The sequence below is a fragment of the Silene latifolia genome, chromosome 2 (genome assembly GCF_048544455.1).
Source record: "Silene latifolia isolate original U9 population chromosome 2, ASM4854445v1, whole genome shotgun sequence".
NCBI classification, from domain to species: Eukaryota; Viridiplantae; Streptophyta; class Magnoliopsida; order Caryophyllales; family Caryophyllaceae; genus Silene; species Silene latifolia.
In genome coordinates, this window is record NC_133527.1 from 181,488,451 (window position 1) to 181,513,288 (window position 24,838).

Consider the following 24,838-nt stretch of genomic DNA (forward strand, 5'->3'; position numbering starts at 1 on the left):
TCCTTGAAGAAACATACATGTGTGTTAGAGTTTGATTTATTGATTTAATAAGAATGTTTTTTTTTTCAATACAAATGAACTATAGAAGATAAAGAAGAGAACATCCAATAGATAAACTGTTAGTTTATTTCAATGGAAAGCCAAAACCAACTTGATATCAAGGAAGCTTCTGAAAGTATTCTAGCAAAGCTTCCGACATGATCAAAATTGTATTAATGTTATGACTTTATTTCAGTGGCCAAAGAAAAATAACTCAAACAGTATGATATGCATAAATTCGAAATTTTTAAGTAGTATGTTTGATATTGGACTTATCTTTAAGTCATGTTCTTTTCAGCTTAATTTCAACTCTTATTTAGCTCAATTCACCTCACTTCAATTCAGCTCAGCTCAACTTAGCTCATTTTAGTTCAACTGAGATTTCAGCTCTATTCATCTCATCAATTTCTAATTTAGTTAGCTCAATTCATCTCAGTTCAGCTTCATTCAACCCAAAAGAAAAAGACCTTATTTAACTAAAAAAAATTCTAAAATTAACAATTTTTACAAAAATTTAAGATTGCACTCCTTTTACCTTTTTTTTTTCTTACTACATATGCACACCATAGAACACTACAAGTAGGCCCGTGCATCGCACGGGCATTAAATCTAGTCTATATTATTAAAGGAAGCTTTTTCCGAGCGATTATAGAGTACCCAACATTAGCAAAACACCTTAGATTAATAAATTATGCTTAATAATTACGAGAGTACAAGAATTTGGGAGACGGTAGAATAGGCAAGCAATATTATATTACAAGACTAAAAAGTTATTAAAAAATGAAAGATAATATCTAGAATCTGGATGTATCACGGTTAGGCCAGTTGTGTTTTAAATAAATTAAAGTTAAAATATAATCAAGAGTTTTCTTAGATTTCAAACAACTCTCTCTATTTATAGGGAGGGTTTATACATACGGCTTACCAGTTGATTTAATTTATTCACTGTTTTTATGATTTTTTTTTCTCTTGCATGCTAGGATGAAACCTGTATTTGTAATTAACATCATACGTGTGTTTTACATACCTATTTGCGCATTGCTTTTTTATTCACCATTCATTCATAATTAACTAATTGTCTTCTAATTGCTTATTTCTAGAATTTTTTTCTAAAATGGGCTTTTTTAACAAAGTAATAAACAAAATGGGTGCGTTTTCAAAGTTATTGTCGAAAATGGGTCCACGTAGGCTCGGTTTTTGCGAAGCTGGAGAAAAGGTCAAGTCGCTCACCGGGAGAGCGACTTAAAGTCAAGTCGCTCACCGGGAGAGCGACTTAACTCTTTGCCTATATCGCTCCTCTCTTTCCTTCCCTTACCCCGTATTCATTATCAAAAAAAAAAAAAGTACCAAATCAAAACCCTAACTCAATTTCTTCGATTTTTCCTCCAAAATCTACTCTAAATCAGTCAATTGGTTTGATTAAAACACAATTTACTACTCTCTAAGCCATATCAAGCAAATATTTGGGTATTTCTTGGGCAAATTCGAAACATATTGAAGGTATTAGTTTACTTATTTTCTTAATTAGTACTTGATTAGAGTAGCTATTTACTCTAGTTTTTGATTATTATTCCATATATTTCATGTTTGTGTTGAATTTGGGTGGTTGTTAGTGTTGTAGTTCGATTTTTTTTAGTTATAGCTATGGAGAGGAGTCATTTTCCCTTATTGTGTTATTGGAATGGTGAAATAGTTGAAGGAGATGGGTGTGTAAGCTATGTAGGTGGAAAGGAGTCTTTTATTTTTGCTAATAGTAATATGAGCTTCAATGATCTACACAATGAGGTATACACAACCATTGGTGTTGATAGTAGTAAGTATAAATTAGTGTTGAAAATGAAGTTTCCTAGTCTTGGATGTTTTAAGGTTGTTTCTCTCAACAATGACCGTTCTTTACAAGCGATGTGGGCTAGTATTTGTCATTCAAAGGCGGGATCTATGGACATTTATGTTGAGTTGATACCAATTCAACAACCTCAAGTGAGTAATGCAAATGTAGTACCCGATGTGTCTTTTACTAGGATGTTAAATAATTTTATGTCACCAACGCATAATGTACAAGGTATAGGGAGTGATGATCGGTATGTGTCATTGTTAACAAATAATATTGGAGTAGAGGTAGGGGACGGTAATATTGAAGGGGATGAAGTTGAGGTTGATGTTGATTTAAGATTAGAGAATGCTAGTGATGAGGATGATGAGGATGATGAGGACATTGATCATGTGTCTTCCTTTGCTCCAAATCCAGGAATTCAATAGTATTTCTAAATTTGATGAAATACAAGGGAATAATTGGGCTAATTGGAAAAATGTTGTCCCATTTGATGTTAGGGGAGAGTTTTGTGTTGGTCAAACATTTCCTAATAAGAGTTCTTTGACGGAAGCAATTACATCGTATAATTTGAGGGTGAATCAAAGTTTCAAAGTTCATGAGTCAAAGCCTCACACTGTGACATACAAATGTGGGAGGAGACCTACATCATGTAGTTGGACATTAAGAGCCACCCAAAAAAAATTGGTTTCCGATGCATTTACTATTGTGAGATACAATGGTGGTCATGAGACATCATGTGTAGGAGACATCATGCCTATAGACCACCGAAACTTGCGAAGAACTTTTATTAGTAATGCCATTAGGAATATTGTGGAGGCAGACTGGGGGTTGACGGTAAATGCAATTATTGAAATAATAATTGATAAATATAACTACACGATCACTTATATGAAGGCATGGAAAGCTAAACAAAAAGCTCTTGCCGACATATTTGGTGATTGGGAGTTATCATACCAATTGCTTCCTCGATTTTTGAAGCTCGAAGGAAGCTAATCCCGGTACTGTTGTTCAATTTGTAAATTATCCAACCGATGATCCAAATGTTGTGATATTTGGCCGGGTATTTTGGGCTTTTGGAGCATCAATCAAGGGATTCCCTCATTGTCGCCCTATAATTACAATTGATGGGACTCATTTGTATGGCAAATACAAAGGGGTGCTTATGATTGCCATGGGAGTTGATGCCAATGATCAACTATATCCTCTTGCATTTGCTATAGTTGAAAAGGAGACTACCGATACATGGTCATGGTTTTTGGCATGTATTAGATGTTTGGTTACACAACGTACTGGGCTTTGTGTAATATCTGATAGGCATAAGGGCATCATGAAAGCCATGAATGAAAATGGGAGTGGGTGGGAGGAACCATTTGCATATCATAGGTTTTGTATAAGACACCATGCATCCAACATCAATTCAAAGTTCAAAAATAGGGCGTTGAAAGACTTGTTTAGTTGGACAGCTTTTCAGCATCAATCCATCAAGTTTAATCTTTGGTTTAGCAAAGATCAATGAATGAATGTACAAGCAAGGGCAGACTTAGATACATTACCTTTATCAAAGTGGTCAATGTGTCATGGTGGTGCCCTTAGATATGGAATCAAGACAACCAATTTGGCTGAGGTTTTTAATAATGTGCTAAAGGGAGCTCGTTTCTTGCCTATCATCTTGCTCTTGTCAAAGTCACATTTTTAGAGTAAATTCTTACTTTGTCCAAAGGCGTGAATTTGCTAAGGCTAGAATAATGGAGGGTTTGAAGTTTTCACCCGTAGTCACCAAGTATGTTGAAAACAATTTTGAAAAAGCAGCCCATCATAAGGTTGAACCCTTTAATTCAGAGACCGGAGTCTACCAAGTTAAAGCGGGAGAGGTCAAAGGACGGCGAGGAAAGGGTGGACATAGACATACTTGTTAACTTGTCTAAAAGAACTTGTACTTGCAACAAGTTTCAGATCTACCATTTCCCATGTTCTCATGTTCTGCGGATTTGTAGAACCTACAATCTAACGACAGACCAATTTATTGACCCGTATTTTACTTGTGGGGAATATTTGGGTTCTTACAAGCCAAAATTTCATCCGGTTTCGATGAACGTCATTGGCCTAATTGGGTTGGGAGCATGTATTACAGACATGTCATTGAAGAGGGGACATGGTCGGCCAAAGTCCAAAAGGATTCGTAATGAGATGGACGAGGGTCAAACGAAAACAAAAAATACATGCACCCTATGTCGTAAAAAAGGACACAACAAGCGTGGATGTCCTCTTAAAAATCGTGAAATTGTTGGTTCTTAGGGTAAATTATTTATTCTTTTTATTTATTAATTAATTATTTGTTGCTTATTAAATCATGATAGACTTACCTTTATTTGTGTTGCAGGTCTCATGGATCCGGGTCCACTTAACCCCGAACTTCTTACATTACAAGCGGGCCACCGAAGTGAATCTATATGGAATGGGGTGGTAAGTTACTTTTTTTATATGTTTTTACTAATTATTTTATTCTTTTTAAATTATAAAAGTGACACTTTAAATTATTTTATTCTTTTTATATGTTTTTACTAATTATTTTATTTCTTACCTTACTATGTCTATTGCAGGATCATGGTCCGTTGAAATGTAGGGTACACTTGAAAGCAAAAGATGAGTTTTATGTTCATCCTAGGGTTCGAGCTTTTATCAAAGATACTCAATTTTACGGAGTTCATCGGTTTTGTTTTTTGTATGTTGATCCGGATTTGATTACCGCATTGGTTGAGAGGTGGAGGGAGGAGACTCACACTTTTCACTTTCCTATTGGTGAAGCAACCGTGACTTTACAAGATGTGAATGTTTTATTTGGTTTACGGGTAAGTGGTAAGGCGGTGACCGGTAGGAGTGATCACCATTGGCCCGCTTTGTGTGAGGAACTATTGGGATTAAGGCCATCATCAAGCGAGTTAAAAGGCTTGGGTTTGAAATTGACATGGTTAAGTGGTAATTTCTCCGGTTTACCACAAGATGCTGACGATGATAGGCTCTATAAGCATGTTCGTGCCTATATTCTCTATTTGATCGGGACAATCATCTTTCCCGATAAAAGCGGTAATGAGGTTTGTATCCTTTTCTTACCTTTGTTGGCTAATTTAGATGAAATTGATGAGTATAGTTGGGGCTCTCTTTGCACTATCTTGTTTATATAGAAACTTGTGTGGTGCTTCTAAAAGAGGGAAGAGTGAAATATCTGGGCCAATTGTTCTCCTTCAGTTATGGGCTTGGGAACGTGTTGTTGTAGGTCGTCCCCAAATTGTTAGGTCACATTTTGTAGAGAATGAGGGAGAAGTCTATCCTCTAGGCTCCCAAATGGTAGCGGGAAAGGATCCCTTAGGGTGTAAATGGTTGAGGGTGGATCGTAAATATAAAGATCATAGGCTTGGTCTTGTGACATATAGGGATATGTTTGATAAATTGACGGAAACACAATTCACTTGGCAACCTTATACACAAGAGACCTTACAATATCTTCCCGATATTTGCCATGAGGATGAGGAGGAGTGGGTTGTTGAAGCCCCTTTGATATGCTTCGAGATTATTGAGATGCACATACCTAATAGGGTTGTTAGGCAATTTGGATGGCATCAAACAATACCTCCCAATTGTAACACCGAGCCTTTACTTCATAAAACTGATAAACGAGGCAAGACAAGGGACTATGCAACTGAGTACTCCATTTATGTGAATGAGTGGGATAATAGGAAGGAAAAAATGTTGGGTGGAGGAATTCCTTATAGTGGTTTCATGTCACACCATGATCCATACATGGTATGGTATCGGGAGCACACTCGTCGGATTGTTAGTCCTCAAAATCGGATCTTGACTGACAAATACCTCCATGAGCATCACTACACTCCTAGTGCAGCTGACTTGGACACTCTTGCGGGTGGTCATTCATATATCTACCATCAAGTGACCGACTACATGAACAATACATCTCTTCATGAAATGGATGCTAGCTATAGAAATTTGCTACTTGACATGCAAAATACTACTCTTCATTGTTTGGAAAGTGCACATTGTGGACATCTCATCCAACCACCAAACATTCCTCACCCAAGTCCAACTCATGCTACAACACAAGCGGACCACATTACTCATCTATCTCCCGTCCAAGAAGCGGAAAATGAGGAAGGATCATCGTCTCAACCAAGGAGATCAAAGAGGAGTCGCCGTCAAGTTAGAAGATAGTAGTGTTGTTTTATGTTTCTAGTTAAGCAAAACACTTTGGTTTGTATTATATTTAAGCGCCTTTTGAATTGTATCAAATGTTAAAACAATTTAGTTTGTCTAAGATTTAAGCTACTTTGGGTTTGTATCAGATGTTAACAACAATTTGGTTTGGGTGTAATATTTAACTTATTTTCAAAACTTTCCTTTGGTCTTCTTTTGTGCATTATTGTTCTTGATGAGGATAATTTCCTTGGTTGTCAAATGAATGAGAACAAGAACATGGAGAACAATTCCGGGCAAGAACATCTGATTCTTTGATTGTTATGTAAATAGCTTCAAGTCGCTCAGTGGGGTGACGACTTAAGGTCAAAACGCTCGTTCCCAAAGCGACTTTTGTCTGAGGCAAAGATCAAAATAGCTGCCAAAAAAACCTCATTCTGGACTAAGCAAAGTCGCTGTGGGGGAAGACGACTTCAACTCAAGTCGCCCACTCACGGAGCGACTTTGCTCTGGGGGAGAAGGAAAATTTTGGCCAAAAAAACCTGCTACTGGACTACAAAGTCGCTTTGGGGGAAGGCGACTTGAAATTAAGTCGCTCACCGGGAGAGCGACTTACTTTAAAATGACTTCCTCAGGTTTGGTTAGCATAAATTGTCACTTTGTATAAGGTCGCTGTCCGCCGGAGCGACTTGAATACGAAGCTAGGTTCGGGATGACGTGGACCCATTTTGGGGAATAACTTTGAAAAGCTACCTATTTTGTTGATTACTTTGCGAGAAAACCCCATTTTGGCAAATCGTTCTTATTTCTAGGTGCTTGACTTTCATCAAAACAGCCGTATACACAAATTCAGGTGTGTTTTCAATCTTTTCTATTCCAAAATTCTATTGTATTTGATATTATCCCTGATCACATACTTCTATCATAGATCAAAAGAGCTTGCTTTTTATTTTTGTATATATACACAATAAGAGATGTTAGTTTTTTACATTGATAAAACGTGTCACAATTTACTAATGCAAGAAGACAAGAACCTGATCAACAATAGAATAGATTGTATTTGAGTAGGACACAAGTTCAATTTATATAGATAAATGTTTCTTACCTTATAACATATGATAGCCGCTTCGAATAAAGTACTTTAATGTTACACTATGATATAAGATGTTGAATAGAATGTTTTTTACTTATATTTTGTTATTGTTATTTGTTACGGAGTATGTTGATAGGATGGAGATGGCAGTAACATGACGAGAATACCTCAATTTTTGTTCGTGTCAGTTATAGGAATTACCGCACAAACAACGGGAACTTATTATTACTTTTGTGGTTTGTGTTAATTGTGCTGTGGGCAACCATTATTATTACGTCTTTTGTTTTTTCAAGCATGGAATCAAACAATGTGACATGGAGGCCATAGTTATTCCATATCCCTAACTACTGATCAAATAAAAATACTCTTAGAGGGCAAGTTTTAATATTATTAAGGTGATTATCCCTTTACTAAGATATATATTAATTCATGTTACCTTTGTTGTATTTATTTTTGGGTTATAATGTGTACATTCTCGATCACAGCAGTCCACTGCTAGACCAACAACAACTCGAAAGCGCAAGCGGAACTTGATCCAGGCCATATTGATTGAAAGCATACGTTACTATCTTTCTTTCTATTTATTTGATTACTTTTTTTTTTATGTGCAGGGTGTTTTTAAAAGGAAAATAAGTTAGCGCCACCGGGTGGCACAAATTTCGGCGCCACCCTCTCACATGCAATAAATGGGGACTCACAAAATAATGGATACATCATACATCCTATAGAATAAGTGGGGACCCCAATAATAAGGGGTGCATGTGATAGGGTGGCGCCGAAATTGGGCGCCACTCGGTGGCGCCGTATCATTATCCTTTTTAAAGAAAGGTAAACAAATAGCTTAGACAAACTGAGTACATTACATGGTTGGAATAGAAATAACACATGTTGATTTAGTTCTACATACGTTCTAATGTATTATGTATAGTTACATATTGTAAACGATTATCCGGTCTCAAGTATTTACTCAATGCAATTAAGTACGGAGTACATGAATATGTAACACTCGAATCACTAATTATTTACTCAATGCCATTAAGTATGGAGTAAATGAATATGTAATGCTCAATTGCCTTAGTGTAGGATTTACTAATATACATCGAACAAAATTTTTGGTTTTCGAGTTCCGAATCGTCATTCTCGTGAGTTATTGCGTAGAATCAACCATGGTGTTTCAACTAGGAATGGTAGATACTTATCATCTTTTGTCATGCTTTTTCTATGCTCCATCCACAATTACAGGAAGATGATTTCTAAACATATTACTTCGTACATATATACGGAGTACGTATATTAGTGAATAATGAGGTTTGCCCAAGCTTTGTTGTACTTATTAGGAATTTTGTTTAGGGGAATCAAGTCAAATTACTACTTCTATTATATATGTGAAATTTATTTATGTTTTTTTTTTACAAATTCTACTCCTATTTCACATCTTAATACAATATGTATCTCGGATGAGTTAATTTTTTTAATTTAAGCAAAGCCTATATGTGGTAAAATAATAAGGTGACGTGGTGCTCTATTCCTTCTCAATTTGCTATTCAAGTTAACCGAATTTAAAATGGAGAAGGTAATATTAAAATATTTTATATACGAGTCTGATTATAAGTATGAAAATAGCGTAAACGTGTACGTAATTAAAGTTTGGTTGAGACTTAATGACTATCTTAGATAAGCGGGTTAACATAAATATGACATGAAATTTAGCATAGTCGTGATTGAGTTGAGTTATCTAAACATGAACTCAAAAAGAATGGCATACATTAAATAAATCCTAACACTTTTATACGACTATGTTGAGGATTAACTACCTAATTGGCCAAATTTCTTATACCATTTGGTGTGTATATAAACTTAAGTATATTCCAAAACTACCCCTTTTAAAAAGGATAGTGATAGGGCGCCACCGGGTGACGCCCAAATTGGGTGCCACCCTCTCACAACAATTGTATATTAAAGAGGTCCCCACTCACCCCATGTGAGAGGGTGGCGCCCAAATTGGGTGTCACCCGGTGGCGCCCTTTCATTTTCCTTTTAAAAATGTGTTTGTTATTACTAATGCACTTCACTTATAATGGTGCGTAATTTGGTAATTTTGGAATTGTATTAATAATTATTCCGTAGAATTAGGCCATGTTCTTTTCAGCTTAATTTCAGCAATCATTTAGCTCACTTCAGTTCAGCTCAGATCAGTTCAGCTATATTCATCTCACCCCAATTCAATTCAGTTCAGCTATATTCGTCTCAGATTCTCAGCTCACTTATTCCAGTTCATCTCTATTCAGCTCAATCCACTTCATTTTTACTCACTTTGGCTCAATTAAGTTCACTTTAGCTCCATTCAGCCCAAAAGAACAGGACCTTAGTCTTAGTTATTCAAGTGCTTTTAGTGAATTAGAAATGTTTTCAGATGAGTAATTTTGTCAATTTGAAGTTGGAATTCCACCAAGTCTCATTGTAGACAGTAGTTGACATTTGTAGTGATTATTTTATAACTTGACGTTCAGCAGTGGTTCAAGAGACAGAATATTACAAGTGGCCCGTGCATCGCACGGGCATTAAATCTAGTATCTATCTATCTATCTATATTAATAAAGGAAGTTTTTTTCGAGCGATTACAGAGACTCCAACCCTTGTGAACTACCTTAATAATTAAATAAGCAACAGATAAATATTTAACGATTAAATAAGCAACTGATAGATATTTAGAATAGGAAAGAGTACAATATCCCATGTAAACTATGAAACTTAATATTAATAAAAAATACTTTTAGAAGTCGACTCAATCTCGAACAACTCCGTCACCGAATATAGAAAAGCCTATATATATACACATTGCACGCAGATTCAAATTCCCCCTGTACATGTTTTCTGATTTCTTATTTCTTATTGATGCAAGCTTTGACAATTTCCTTATTTTTCATTTTGATATAGAGATATATATACAGTATATTGTACGCGTTTTTTGTGCCCCAATATGTTATCATCCTTCGCCTTAATAATTTTTTGTTATCATCCTTCGCCCTAATAATTTTCTGTTGAAGTTTCAGGATACTAAATTCAAAATGCGACCCGACGCGCCGAGCTATAAAGTACAGGTGTTGGATTGGAGGATGAGAAAATCGGATACATGCACCCTTTGCCATACAACATAAGTTAGAGCGTATATATAATGGAATTCATGGAAAACAAATCTTGATCATATAATTAATCTTAAAGGTATAGTTTATGTTGATATTGATATGTTGTACAATTTATCTATGAAGCTAAGCACCCTTTAAATGGTAAAGACAATTGTTTGTGATATATTTTCTTTAGTTAATCATAATAGCCTTGACTCATACTCTATTTTTTTTTTTTAATTTTTTTTTTTTAATGAAAGGATGAGATATGGCACTTTCAAACGGTATTGAATTTGAGTACCAACTACAGACTCATGTTATTTTATTTTCTTTATGAAATTGTGAAAGTCATTAGGATAAATGCTTGGATGTTACAAGCACAAGATAGATAAGTACGGAGTAGAATCCTATTAAAAATAAATCGAAAAACGCAATGCCTAATGAATTTAACTAAATTTCTGAAAATAGGAAACCAAAAGACAATCCTAATCCTAATAACGAACACATTTGACCCGATTATTAACCAGTCGACTCCTCCACCAAGTGAACTACTACTAAAATCCTATAGCTAGGTAACATAATTACTTAGTCCTACATTAACGTATTCTAAATGAATATCCATGGCTTTGTTAACGTCTTTTAAGAAAGCAATCTAACTAATATGAGCTTTGTTTGGTTAGTAGTGTGCCTTCTTAAGGCGGATGGTGTAGTGATCTATGAACAAAACTCTTGCTTTCTGAAATTTAAAAATTAAGTATCGTCTTAAATTTGGCTTAAGATTGATTTTATTTGCTGATGATCAATTATCCTGTAGATTCAAAGTCTGAGGCGGCTAACTTGAGATATCAATAGTGATTCCATACACGTTACGCTCTTAACGATGCTAATATATAGTGGTCTGGCACCATTCCTGTTTGATGATAAAGTGTGTGGTTAAGGGGAAAATAATTGATGTCTAAGTTTGCTTAATTGCAAAAATTACGAGAGCATTAACCTGTTAGGCTGTTGTCGACCTTGTCATTAAGTAATCGAATAACTGTAGAACAATTGGTCTGCATTTGTTCCATTTTTTCTTACCTTGTTGAGGGAGTAGAGAAAGTTTACTGCTCACTGGGTGAAGATTACCATATAGATGTTTGAAATTGTATATTCCGTAGCTTAACTTTTAAATCTCGGTTTATTCTGTGATCGCTGTATTTTTACTAATGTCCTAAAAGTGAATGCTGAATACCTGAATGGTACTTCAGTGGTTGTACTGGCATTGAACATAGATGGGAGTACCTGTATCTGTCTTACTCCGACCTTTTCTCAAACGATTACGAAAATATCACCGTATCACTTCACGTAGATGGGAGTAGTTCACTTTAGTTTTTTTTTTTGGTGTTGACCAGGAGTATTTTTTCATTCGCAAGAGTCAGGAATCGAACCCCTGACCACTTGTTTAAGAGATGAGAGCCCTTACCACTCACACCAGCCAACTTTGGTAGTTCACTTTAGTTTTGAGTACATATAAATCTCGAAATTGTATACTTAAGATTTTATTAAATATTAATGATGATTTAATAGAAAACATATATAATAATATATGAATTTGGCGTCTGCTTTACAACTACTAACTACACAAAATCTATTAGAGTAATAGGAGGCAATGTCTTTCTGCATGAATAAACGTTTAATTCTTGCATTACAATTCACGAAAAACGTTTCTTGCTAGACGATATTATTTCTAGGTCCTTGAAGATTATAAATACATATTGACTATGGCTAGCTAGGTATTTGATTTGGATTATTGCGCTATGAGTAAAAGGTCTCTAACTTTAAGATTAACTTTACATTATTGTCCTATAAATTCAAACTTTAGGTAACTTAATTATGTCATACAATTTTTCTATAAATTAAGCTCCTATAAGTTCAACTCAGGTCATATAAGTTCAATTCAGCTCCTATAAACTTAAGTCAACCCTTATAAGTTCAATACAGCTTCTATATGTCCAATTCAGCAAAATTAAATGCGTGTGAAAGAACAAGACCTTATAGTATTATTACATACATAATAACCATAGAATATTACAAATTGGCCCGGGCATCGCCCGGGCATTAAATCTAGTATATAACTAAAGAAGGCTTTTTTTTTCTAATTATACTATTAGCATTAGAATTAGGAAATAATTAATTATTTACAATTTTCCTATTAGAAATAGGTTTTCCTAATTATACTATTAGCATTAGAATTGGGAGATAATTAATTATTTACAATTTTCCTATTAGAAATAGGAAATAAATTAATAATTTATTAAGACTTTTTTTCCCTAATTTACTATTAGAATTAGGAGATAATAATTATTTAATTTTTTTTATTATAATTAGGAATATGATTTTCATATTAGAAATGAGAATTAATTAATTATTTTATAATTTTATTATTAGAAACAGAAAATAAAATAATTATCTATAATTTATTAATATTAAAAAATTATTCATTAGTATTTGATCACTTTTTATTAAATTAGAAGGAAAAAAAACTTTTGATATATTTATAATATCCAATTTTATAACAACTTACGATTAAAAAAATGAAGTATTATGAAGCTAAAAGGCCCTAGGCCGAACTAGGTTGTGACAAATGTGCATGCATAATACGTACTACATGGAATTTACTCATGTAAAGAGTAAAATGAACGCTGAAATACGCCCCTACGTCTTTTGTTATTGCTAATGTCATATTTAGTTATACATAATATGAACTTTATTTTTCCAATGTCATATGTATTTCTTGTTGGTAATTTAAGTGTAATTACCGGTTCATTTTAGCGTGCTCGGGTTTGGTTCGTAGATGGGTAAGTTCGTTATAATATAATGTAAGTTCGGGTAGTACGGAGTGTACACTTGCATAATTATTTATGAATTTACGGAATAGTTTTCATTTGAACAACTATGACGGGGGCTTCGGGCAATGCCGGGAAACTTTGACGGGTTTTAATTCCCACAATAGACATTTAATATGTCAGAATTTGTGAAAAGTTACTACTCTTCACAAATACATCCCCCTACACCTTTTCATATCTATATAAATAGAATGGGGTTAAAGATGTTTGGAATATAGAAAATCTCATCTTCTGCATCATTGAACAATCTAACAAACTACTCAAAAATACTTCTTAATTATATCTCTGTATTCTGTGCCGAATACAGAGGGCAACCGTCTTATCTCAATAGAAAGTTCTGGAATGTTCTGGATATTTCTATTCCATATTTTACAAATTTTATCTTTTGGCAAATAATATCCCGTAATATTCATAAGATAATCGAATTATTTCCGTCCTACCATAACTCAAACGCGGAAATCTTTCTTCAGCAGGAGGAAACCTCCTGGGAATAGACGCAGCAGGAGCTGCGCCTCTTCCAAGAGACGCGATGGGCTGCGCCTCTTCCCGTGCCCTTTCTCGCATGTTTCACGTATCTTTTTCATATCTTTCCGAGATTCACTTCCAAAGAGTCTCCGAAACCCTAATTCCGTCGTGTGATTAGTATAAATAGGAGCCTTCGTTCCTCATATTTCTCACGCGAGTGTCCGCCCTTCTCTTCTCCCTTTGCATTCTAGACTTTGTTCTTACTTATTGGCGCCTACGTGCTTGAACTTTCGACCACGTAAGCTCGGATCTTTCCGGGTACCAGCCTCTCCGTTGCATGACCGACCAATTTGACCAACTACACTCAATCAATTTAATTAATCAATCGTTTTTCTCTTACGAGGGCACTCCCTTTGCATTCGCGTCGAGCATTCACTAATCGATATCTTAGTCCTTCTCGTTTCGTCAACATGTAAGTCTGAGGGTGTATAATCCTTATTTATTTATTGTATTTTACTTTTCGTATCATCAATTGTAAGGTTTATGTCGAAAATACCGTTAAAATCGATTTCTAAAACCCTTTGTTAAAACCTGTTTTTGCGGATTTCCAGTAGGTAACCGTCGAGAAAGGACGCGCAAGAATCGCGCGCCTCTTGAAGGAGCGCAGTTCTGCTGCGCCTCTTCGTGAGGCCGCTGATTTCGCTTCCTTTCTTCTTCGTTTGTCCTCTGTAATTCGTATTCAATTCTTTCTTTTGCTTGTTCGTCTGTTAATTCTTCGTTGTAGTATCATAATAATCCATTATTCACCATCATTAGCATGTTTTAATTCGTCATAAATCCGATTTAAATCCTAAATAATCCAATATTTATGGGTTTTCGTCATTAAATCCAAACCCGGATTTTAGAGATTCAATTTAATCATATTGAGTTTCTGGAATTCATCTTTGATATAGTTTAATCTGTTTACTCGCATGTTCGTCACATATTCGTTGTATATCCGTCGTATTTAGCCTAATTGACTTATTTCAATAGAGGACTCATTAATATTTTCATCATAATTCCATGTAATTAATCCGTTTCCGGTTCATCCCATCCATGTTTATTGTTTTTATGACCATCATTCACATGTAATTAACCTATTAATCACTTCCATCCGAGTAAATATTTTAATCCATCATTAAATTCATCAATTCAAATTAACGATTTGCAGTTCCGGCTTCACAGCCAGAACTCACCCTTGAAAGACGCAAAGAATCGCCGCCTCTTCGCAGGGCGATCTGCTGCGCTGTTCAGATGATTTCCGTCCCTGAACTCCGTTTCTGCCTTGACATAGTTTAATTAGTTTACGTATTAACTAACTACTATCCGTATTATCACTTCTGTTCTGTTCGTAATTCCTTCTTTTATTCTTTTTCTCAAATTATCCGTTTTGAAGGTATTTTCGACATAAATCGCCTATTCCGTTGTAATTAATGTAATTTTCATTATTGTAATTTATAATTATTGTATTTCTTTTATTGTTTGTATGTTCTCACATGTAATCAGCATTAAATCCTACTTCGACATTAATTGTTTGCTAAATTATGTGTCAACCGACTTAGTTAATTTCTCACATGCTAGGATTAAAACTTGGATGTTGCATTGCATGCATATAGCCGACGATATATTAAGTACGAATAACTTCCCTAATCATTAGTAGAGGCCGCTATCGAGGCGGGCGGGATTAGGTGTTCGATCAAAAGAGCTTCCTAATACGTACCGTCACCCCTTACTCCAGATCTCCGTGAGCACCCGTGTTCATTGGCATCCACGAGAGTCATTCTAGACATAGAATGCTAAGGGTAACGATTTCTTAGTGTTCATGTCACTACTTTGTGTCTTGACATGACACGAGGTACTCGAACGGTTCCAATTTCCCATAAAAATTGGTGGCGACTCCATACAAAATGCAAACGCTTGTTTCGACCTTCACCAAGCGCCCCCGTGGGCGGCCCGCTGTCCACAGTTTGGCGACTCCGCTGAGGATAATACACTTACGTGTAGCCAAGGGTGAAACTTGAACAAGGTTAGGGAATAAGTTTGTACAAGACAATTGTCGGTTTTCATAACTCGGTCTTCCTAGACCGTTTAATTCGGCCTTCCTAGGCCCAACCCAACCCATTCGACCAATCGTCCCGTCTAAACGGTCCTAATTCTTATTTGGGCCTAAGGATGGATAGCGATTGACGTCATCCATACCATGATGCTTACTCTTGTTTGTATCAAGGGCCTTCACTACTTGAGGAAATGGATTAGGAATCGGCCTTACTCTTGTTTGGCACGAGCCTCTCCACAGACTTCGGGTTTGATGGTTCGGTATGGCAACCCACCCTTTAAACCAAAACCCTTTTAAATGCACTCAGCATCCCGTTATAATGCTTGTATAAATGTGTAAACCTTACGTGATTACCATTTCTAAACAAAATCATGACGAATTTTCAAAAATTAAAACTCAATTTCAAAACAAAATTCCGAAAAAAAAGGCCTTCAATTAGCGCAAAATCCGGTCAAAACTCTGTCCGTTTGTCGTGTCAAAATTCGGGCCACAAGCCCATTTAAAAACCTCACTTCGAGTCCACTCCTACAACTACACTACAGTTGACTAGGACACACATTTTCAAAGACCTTGTCTTTCTTCAAAACTCACTCAACACAAGTGGCACACACCCACTTCACGAGTCAAAACTTTTCCTCTTTTAGCAAGTGTGATAGAATGGTCGATCGTGTTTTGATTCGTCGCCGATCTCTTATCCAGTTTCCAAGATGCCCGGATCAAGTGATGAAACGAATCTCCAACAAATTCAAGATAGTAATGATCGAATCCTAGCCGCGCTAGCCCAAATGCAATCTACTCAAGAACAAACCTATGACCGCCTTGAACTCATCGAAGGCCGTATCTATGATGTAGAGGGAAGGTTGCCTCCCCTTAAAAGTGAAGTACTATGTAATTCCGATGATGAATCTAGAGATGAGAATCCTTTCGTGGGAATGACTGAAGCTGAGAAAAGACTCCAATACCTAGAGGAGCAATTGATGTACCTTAAGGGGGATGACATTTATAGGGAAAACAATCGCAAGTATGAAGCCGTCAATTCCAAATTGCCAACCAACTTTAGCATGACGGATATCCCTAAGTTCAAAGGACATGAGAACCCTTTGAACCACATCCGCGCCTTCAAGGATTACATGTCTATCAAAGGCATCAAACCCGAGATGTTCTTAAGGATCTTTCCTTCATTTCTTGACACCATCCCGAAGCAATGGTTCTACACTTTAGATCACAAGGAGGTCGCTACTTGGGAAGACGCCGCAATCGAGTTCTCTAAGCAATACGCGGATAATGCCGAGATCCAAGTCAACATGCGTACTCTAGAGGTTCTTACCCAAAATGACAAAGAAGGATTCACCGACTTTCTAAGTAAGTGGAGGAAGACTAGTACTCAACTAGTTGAACGCCCGGATGAGGCTACTCTTGTGGAAAAGTTTGTGGATAATCTCAAGCCCATATATGCCAACCATTTGAGATATCAAAACATCAAGACTTTCAAGGACTTAACCGTATTAGGGACACGAATTGAAGATGACATCCGTAAAGGACTCTTGTCCAAAACGGTCGGTCGAGGATATCAAGGGTCCACAAGTCGTTCATACGGCTCTACTAGCAAGACCGACGAAGTTAACCTTCTCGAGCCATCTAAGAAAACTACTCCACCAAGAAAATTCACAAACCTTGGGGATACGTACCCCAACGCTCTAAAAAGGTTAATGAAGCAAGGTAAACTCCAACCCATTGGACCTACTCCCGAACCCGAAAGGAAGTCCAAGTTTTGGGATGAAAATTCATATTGTGAATACCATAGGGGCAAAGGGCACGACACAGAAAAATGCTACAAGTTGAAACACGTGCTTCAAGATATGATTGAAGATGGTCGACTTCCGATTCCACCATGAGATAAGCCCAACAACACTCAGAATCCTCTTGGAGTTCTAGTGATTACAAGTGATGAATCTACCATAGATTGCTCACACCTCATTTCTCCCACCGAAAATGAGATTCACGCGATCGAGAATGAAGGGAACTATTCCACCGTTTCCCCAAACATCACCATGAACCTATTGTTTGGAGAAGACCGATTCGTTAGGGCTGCGCAGGATGCGATCATTACTATGATACTTCAAGACGATCGCTTCAACCCCACCGCGTTGATCGCAGAAACCGACACAAAGCAGCAGAAAGGGTGGAGAAAATCTATCAAATGGACTAACAACCAAGGAAGACTCTTCAAGCTCACCACTGGAGAAGGAGAGATGTTCAAAGGAGAACCAGAAGACGACGAGTTCGAGTCGGAGTCGGAGTCGAGTCGAGTCGAGTCTAGAGAAGTCATTAGAGAGTCTACTCTCGTTGTCATCCCCACTCCCTTCGTTTCTCTAGCTTAGCCTCGAGTAGTCACGAGTTCGGGAAATGCCCCACTATCGTCCCTTTGCCGCCACCGACCATGGATCAGTTGGCTTCTTTGTTTCAACTTTACTCAAATCTTAATATGAATAAATCAGGTTCTGCTTACTCTTTGCGTTATCTTGAGTGCAATTCTGTTTACGATGATACTGAGGATGACCAAGACCCAGACTTGACCGAAATACCTCCCTACGTAGCCAAAGAAATACTACAGGAAGGGGAAGGGGGACCGGTAATAGAGGATACCGAACCCATCAATGTAGGAACCGAACTAGAACCCAAAGAACTTAGGATAGGGACTACCTTGAGCTCAACCGAAAGGGCCGATTTCATAGACCTCCTAAATGAATTCAAAGACGTTTTCGCTTGGTCCTACAAAGACATGCCAGGAATCGACAGGGATATTGCCGAACATAGGATTCCGATTAAGCCAGGTTTCAAACCCGTGAAATGAAGCTTCGACGAATGAGAACAGAATGGGCTCTAAAGATTAAGGAAGAAGTTGACAAGCAATTCAAAGCCGGGTTCATCAAAGTTTCCGAGTATTCTGACTGGGTAGCTAACATAGTACCCGTGCCCAAAAAGGATGGGAGAATCCGTGTTTGTGTTGATTTTAGGGACTTGAACAAAGCAAGTCCAAAAGATGACTTCCGTCTACCTCACATTGACATATTGGTAGACAATACTGCAGACCACGCGTTACTATCCTTCATGGATGGGTATGCGGGTTATAACCAAATCAAGATGGCCATGGAAGATATGCACAAGACCGCATTTGTCACCCAATGGGGAACCTACTGCTATACGGTAATGCCGTTCGGATTGATCAACGCCGGAGCTACATACCAACGCACCGCAACTACACTCCTACACGACATGATGCACAAAGAAGTTGAGGTATACGTAGATGACATGATCGTCAAATCCAAGGAAAGAGAGGGATATATTGCGAACCTTCGCAAGTTATTCGCAAGGCTACGAAAGTACAACATGAGACTCAACCCCCAGAAATGCACATTTGGGGTAACATCTGGGAAACTCCTGGGATACGTCGTTAGCCAACGCGGTATAGAAATAGATCCCTCAAAAATCAAAGCTCTGATCGAAATGCCACAACCTCAAACAGAAAAAGAAGTCAGAGGATTCCTGGGAAAAGTACAATACATAAGTCAATTCATATCGAAACTTACGATGATTTGTGAGCCTATCTTCAAGAAACTCAAGAAAACAGACCATACCATATGGGATGATGATTGTCAAAAGGCGTTTGACCGAATTAAGGAGATATTGGCTAAACCACCAGTGCTCATGCCACCGCAACGAGATCAACCTCTTGGTTTATATCTCACAGTAACGGAAACCGCCATGGGTGCCATGCTAGCTCAAACCGTAGGAAGTGAAGAGAGAGCTATCTACTATCTTAGCAAGAAGTTCTTGGAGTACGAGCGCAAATACTCACAACTCGAAAAGACATGCCTCGCTCTTGTGTGGGCAACGAAGAAGCTACGTCACTACATGCTTAGCTACTCCGTCAAGATATACTCCAAAATGGATCCCGTCAAATACCTCTTCGAGAAACCCGTCCTCAACGGACGTCTGGCAAGATGGACTCTGATGATCTCAGAATTCGACCTTAAATATGTGCCACTGAAAGTTATAAAAGGTCGCGCCGTCGCCGAATTCTTCGCAGAAAATCCTATCAACGACGCACAAACCATAGATACTTGGTCATTTCCCGACGAGGATATACTTCAAACAGATGTAGACTCCTGGGACCTATACTTTGACGGAGCATCCAACTTAAGAGGGTTCGGAATAGGAGTGTTGCTCATTTCTCCTGAAGGTGAGCATACACCGATTGCTGTCAAACTCGACTTCGAGGTGACAAACAATCTTTGCGAGAATCACGAAGCTTGCATCATTGGACTACAAGCGGCAGATAAGCTTAGGCATTAAAAACCTCCGAGTACATGGGGATTCATCACGATCATCAACCAAGTTACGGGATCTTGGAAAATCCAGTGAAAGCCTCGCACCCTATCAGGCTAGGATAGACCAAGTCGCTCAATTCTTTGATCATGTAACATACCTACACCTACCTCGGGAGGAAAATCAATTTGCAGACGCTCTTGCGAAACTTGCATCTTTGATAAATGTGCCAGATCACATGACGGAAATGCCTTTGTGCATCGAACGACGGTCAGAGCCGGCTTATGTCCATCAAATCACCGATGAAGAGGAAATCGCACAGGAACCCTGGTTCCAAGCAATCCTGAATTTCAAGCTTAATGGTACCTATCCACCGGATATGGACAAGAGGGGACAACGCGCTATACGCCTACTAGCTTCCCAATACATTCTGATGCAAGGAGAATTATACAAAAGAACACCTCTTGGTGTAGTGCTGCGTTGCCTTGATCATTCACAGGCACGAAAGGTGATGGAAGAAGTCCACGACGGAGAGTGCGGTCCTCACATGAGTGGGCCTATGATGGCAAAGAAAATCACACGTTTGGGATATTATTGGACCACAATGGAATCCGATTGCATCAAATACGTGAGACATTGCCACAATTGTCAAATCTTCGGGAATGTACAACATGTCCCTCCTTCGTTGCTCTACACGATGACATCTCCTTGGCCATTTTCTGCATGGGGAATTGACATAATCGGGAAGATAACCCCAGCCGGAACAGGAGGTCACTGTTTCATCCTAGTGGCAATTGACTATTTTACCAAATGGGTAGAAGCGGCTTCCTACACTGGCCTTACAGCAAAAAATGTGGCAAAGTTCATACAAAACAACATTATCTGTCGATATGGTTGCCCACATGAGATCATTAGCGATAATGGGTCGCACTTTCAAGCTGAAACCGAGCAATTTCTAGCCAAATACAAGATTAAGCATCACCACTCTTCGCTCTATAGACCACAGACTAACGGCGCGGTAGAGGCAGCAAACAAGAATGTTGTCACAATTCTCAAGAAAATGATTGACAACTATAGAGATTGGCCAAGCAAAATACCCTTCGCCTTATGGGGGTACCGTACATCTGTCAGGACGCCCACTGGGGCTACTCCTTTCTATTTGACCTACGGCATGGAAGCCGTACAACCAGTCGAGCTAGAGATACCATCCTTGCGTATTCTACTAGAAAGTCAAATCCCGGAGGCCGATTGGAAGAGGGACAGATATGAAGAACTCATCCTCCTGGATGAACGTAGGCTACGCGCCTTGCATAATGTCCAAATATATCAAGCACGTATCAAACGAGCTTTCAACAAAAGGGTTAGGCCAAGAAACATCAAAGAAGGAGACTTAGTACTCAAATCGTTTAGAGCTCTTTTACCTGTCGACCCAAGGGGAAAATTCAAACCTAATTGGACCGGACCATTTCTAGTCAAATCCATACTCCCAGGGGGTGCGGTTAGAATTACAGACCTAGATGGGAATGAGTTTTCAAACCCCACAAACCTTGACCAATTGAAACGGTACTATGCCTAGAATAGGACAAACACGCGCCTCGCGTAAACCCATGTGTCGCTCTTGCGGCACTAAATAAACGGCCCCTGGCCAAGCTGAAATAAGCTAAATGTAACTGTGCTCTTGCATTTTGACAAGTTTGTCATCCTCATATCATCAATCAAACTAAATTCGCACCTCCAGAGTAAGCAAAAGCTCATGCTTATTTTCTATGTTCATTACAAGCTCTTGCTTCGAACAATTATTCTTTTACATTTACTCGAACTACGCGCAAGGGTTTGATTTCGCTTTTTAAGTGAATACGTAGGCAATCCTTCACGGGATTCAACCCATTATATCTAAAATGTAAATAGAAGGACATTTGCATTGCATTTGAAATTCGACAAGAATAATAAGTGGAAAATCTCAACGGTTTCATAACCATTTAACCTTTTTTATTTCATTCACTTTCTAATAATAATAGTAGTACGTTACATAATAAAAATAGAATAGGCTAGGATTCTAAAAATCCCTCCTTTTTATTACAACAATAATAATAATAATAATAAAATAATAATAAAGAGACTTGGGCTATTCCTCCATTTTCCCCTTGCCCTTGTCATTCTTGTCATATTTTCCGTCACGACCTCGAGCTGGGCGCTCTTGCACCACTTCAGACCTAATCACCAACGGTCTTTCTCGAGGCCTGACTCTTCCATTCTTGCCAACCACCATTTCCGCGACAGGAGTAGTCTTTGATTTCTTCGAAGGAGGAATGACTTGAAACCCGTCTTCTTTTTCTCCCTCTGTCAGATGCTTCTCCTTCTCTTTCTCTCCCTCGCGCACCTTGTAGTCAACAGGCTCGCGTTTCCTCAGTCTCTCGCGCTCTTCCGGAGTTGCAGCCTTTCTCCACATCGATAAGAATCGACACCCACAAAGCATTGGCGAGAAGCTCAAGAACCACATGTTTCTTTGGGCCCATTTAATAGCCCACTCTCTTCGGCTTTCCGTAGTAAGTGCCATAGCATCAGGGACGGTATCAAGCCTAGGGATCTTCCGCTTCAGCCCAACTTGCCTCATCGTCTTTCCGGAAAGATGCATACCATAAACTCCAATCCCGGAATGCGCACGGACCTAGTGGGATCCAAAGAAGATACTCCAAAGTGATGACTTGAGGTGCCACCACGGTACAACCCACCTAATCAACGGACCATCATCATTCTTCAGCTTGTTCTTCCAATAGTCACAGACCCGGGTAAAGTCCACCATGTACAACCGCGTCCTCATCGCAATCGAACGAGCATGATAGGAAAGTGCATGAACTGGGGGCTCGATCAATTTAAGCCGTTCCATAAGCCAAACCTACCAAGAGCAGGCATTAGACATCAAAAAAAAAAAAAAAAAAAAAGATGTCTGTTACCTGCAAAATGACGGGACTCCCCAAGAACGGCAAATCGCGGTTGGATTTCCTATTATCCAAACCCAAAATGATCTCTCCTAAGCATAAGCAAGCTGGGCTCCTGCGCAGCTCCATTTGCTCAATAAGACCCAAAAGACGGGGATCACCTCTCAGGTCTTCGTCAACGTGTCCTTGGAAGACGTACACGTGCAGCAAACAAAAGCCAAAGGCCCTCCTCCTGGCAACATGAGAAACAGTAGGGTCGGCCCTGTTGATGAATCGGTCTACAAAGTCCAACATTCTCACGCCTTTCGGGGTAACTAAGCGGTCCACCTCGAGTCTAGTCAGTCCAAGCAAGTCTCTGAATTTGCTCTTATACCCTTGTGAAGTGGACGGAATGGCAGGTAAATGTTCGGGGTCCCACCCACTAATAGCAGCAATTTCTTCAGGAAATGGGCAAATATCACCTCCCGGGAACGCGAAAACATGATAATTCGGATCCCAATAGTCAAGGCAAGCATCCAAGAACGGTTTTACTACCTTAATGAGTTTCAAACTCAACAAAGACCCAAGGTTATAAGCACCCATGTCATGCTTCTCCATATTTGAAAACTCGTTGGTCCATTCCTTCAAGCGGATCTCCAAAGTATTCATGATGACAATTCTCTTTTTGAAAATTTATTTTGGGAGTTTTATGTGAATAGACGAAGAAGAGACGAAAGATTTGTGTGAATTTAAGCTTCGTCGACGCTTCTATTTATACTAATTGCTGTTTCCAAAAATCCTCCAGAACGGACCAGCAGGAACAGCGCGGCGCTCGCCGCGCCTCTTCAAAGGGACGCAGCTCATGCCGCGCCTCTTCCCCAGCCTCACTTCTGTGATTTCCGCGTTGGATCTTTCCTAATTCCATAACGCATGATTTCCTATTCCTGCGGGATTTTATTTTGGTAAATACGAGAAGTTTACCATGTTTCAGGCTTCCCAGATTCGCGGGCACGCATTTCAAGGCAACATCGACATTTCTGCCATTATATCACATTCGCATATTCCATTTTAAACATAATTTTCACTTTAATTTTAGCCTGTGTATATTGATTTCTTTTATTTAATTTCATTTTCTAAACTTATAGATTTCTTTTTTTTCTTTTTTTTTAGGGGGTAACCCTCCCTACCGTCCGGTTATTTCCGGCAAAATTTTTGCACTTTTGTGATCTTTTGAGTCTCATTTTGCGCTAATTAAGGCCATATGTATATAAAATGTATGTTTTGTGCGATTTCTATGTAAATTTCGGCAGCATGACGGCGTAAACCGTTATCTACCAAACCTGTTCAAGAACTAACCTGCAGGTACGAGCAACACAACCCAGCAGCAAAGGCACTCAGGCCATCGTATATACACCAAACAAAGCAAATGTACAAGCAAACTGGGGGCTTGCGCCCCGAACGGAGTCCAAAAGACCAAGCAAACTGGGGGCTTGCGCCCCAAACAGAGTCCAAAAATGTTTCAAAATCAAATGTCCAAATGTACAAATCTACAAAACTACACAAAACTACTGCTGGGCGCCCTCCACCTCGGCAACTCTCGCCACAAGAGCAGCGATCTCGGCATCCCGAACCTCGAGCTCCCTCAACACGCGAGCGGTCTCCTCCCGAGACTGGGTCAACTCTCGCTCCAGCTCGCGGTCACCCTGTAAACAGCAACAAATTGGCTCATGTCAATCGATTCAAGCAAAATTGGAAATCAAAAAAATCAAAATCAAAAGTCAAATAAGGTTCCTACCTGACGACCTCGACCACCGACGAGTGCCTCGACGGCAGTAGCTCGCAGCCGGTT

General features: G+C 38.6%; 1 long non-coding RNA gene across 1 annotated transcript; it reads left to right on the forward strand.

Annotated features, from left to right (window-relative positions):
- The first annotated feature begins 1,154 nt into the window (after positions 1-1,154).
- Positions 1,155-5,490, forward strand: LOC141631475 (uncharacterized). Its single transcript, XR_012537638.1, has 3 exons — positions 1,155-1,539; positions 4,254-4,336; positions 4,474-5,490. It is a non-coding gene; the product is annotated as an uncharacterized LOC141631475 (long non-coding RNA).
- Positions 5,491-24,838: the final 19,348 nt, after the last annotated feature.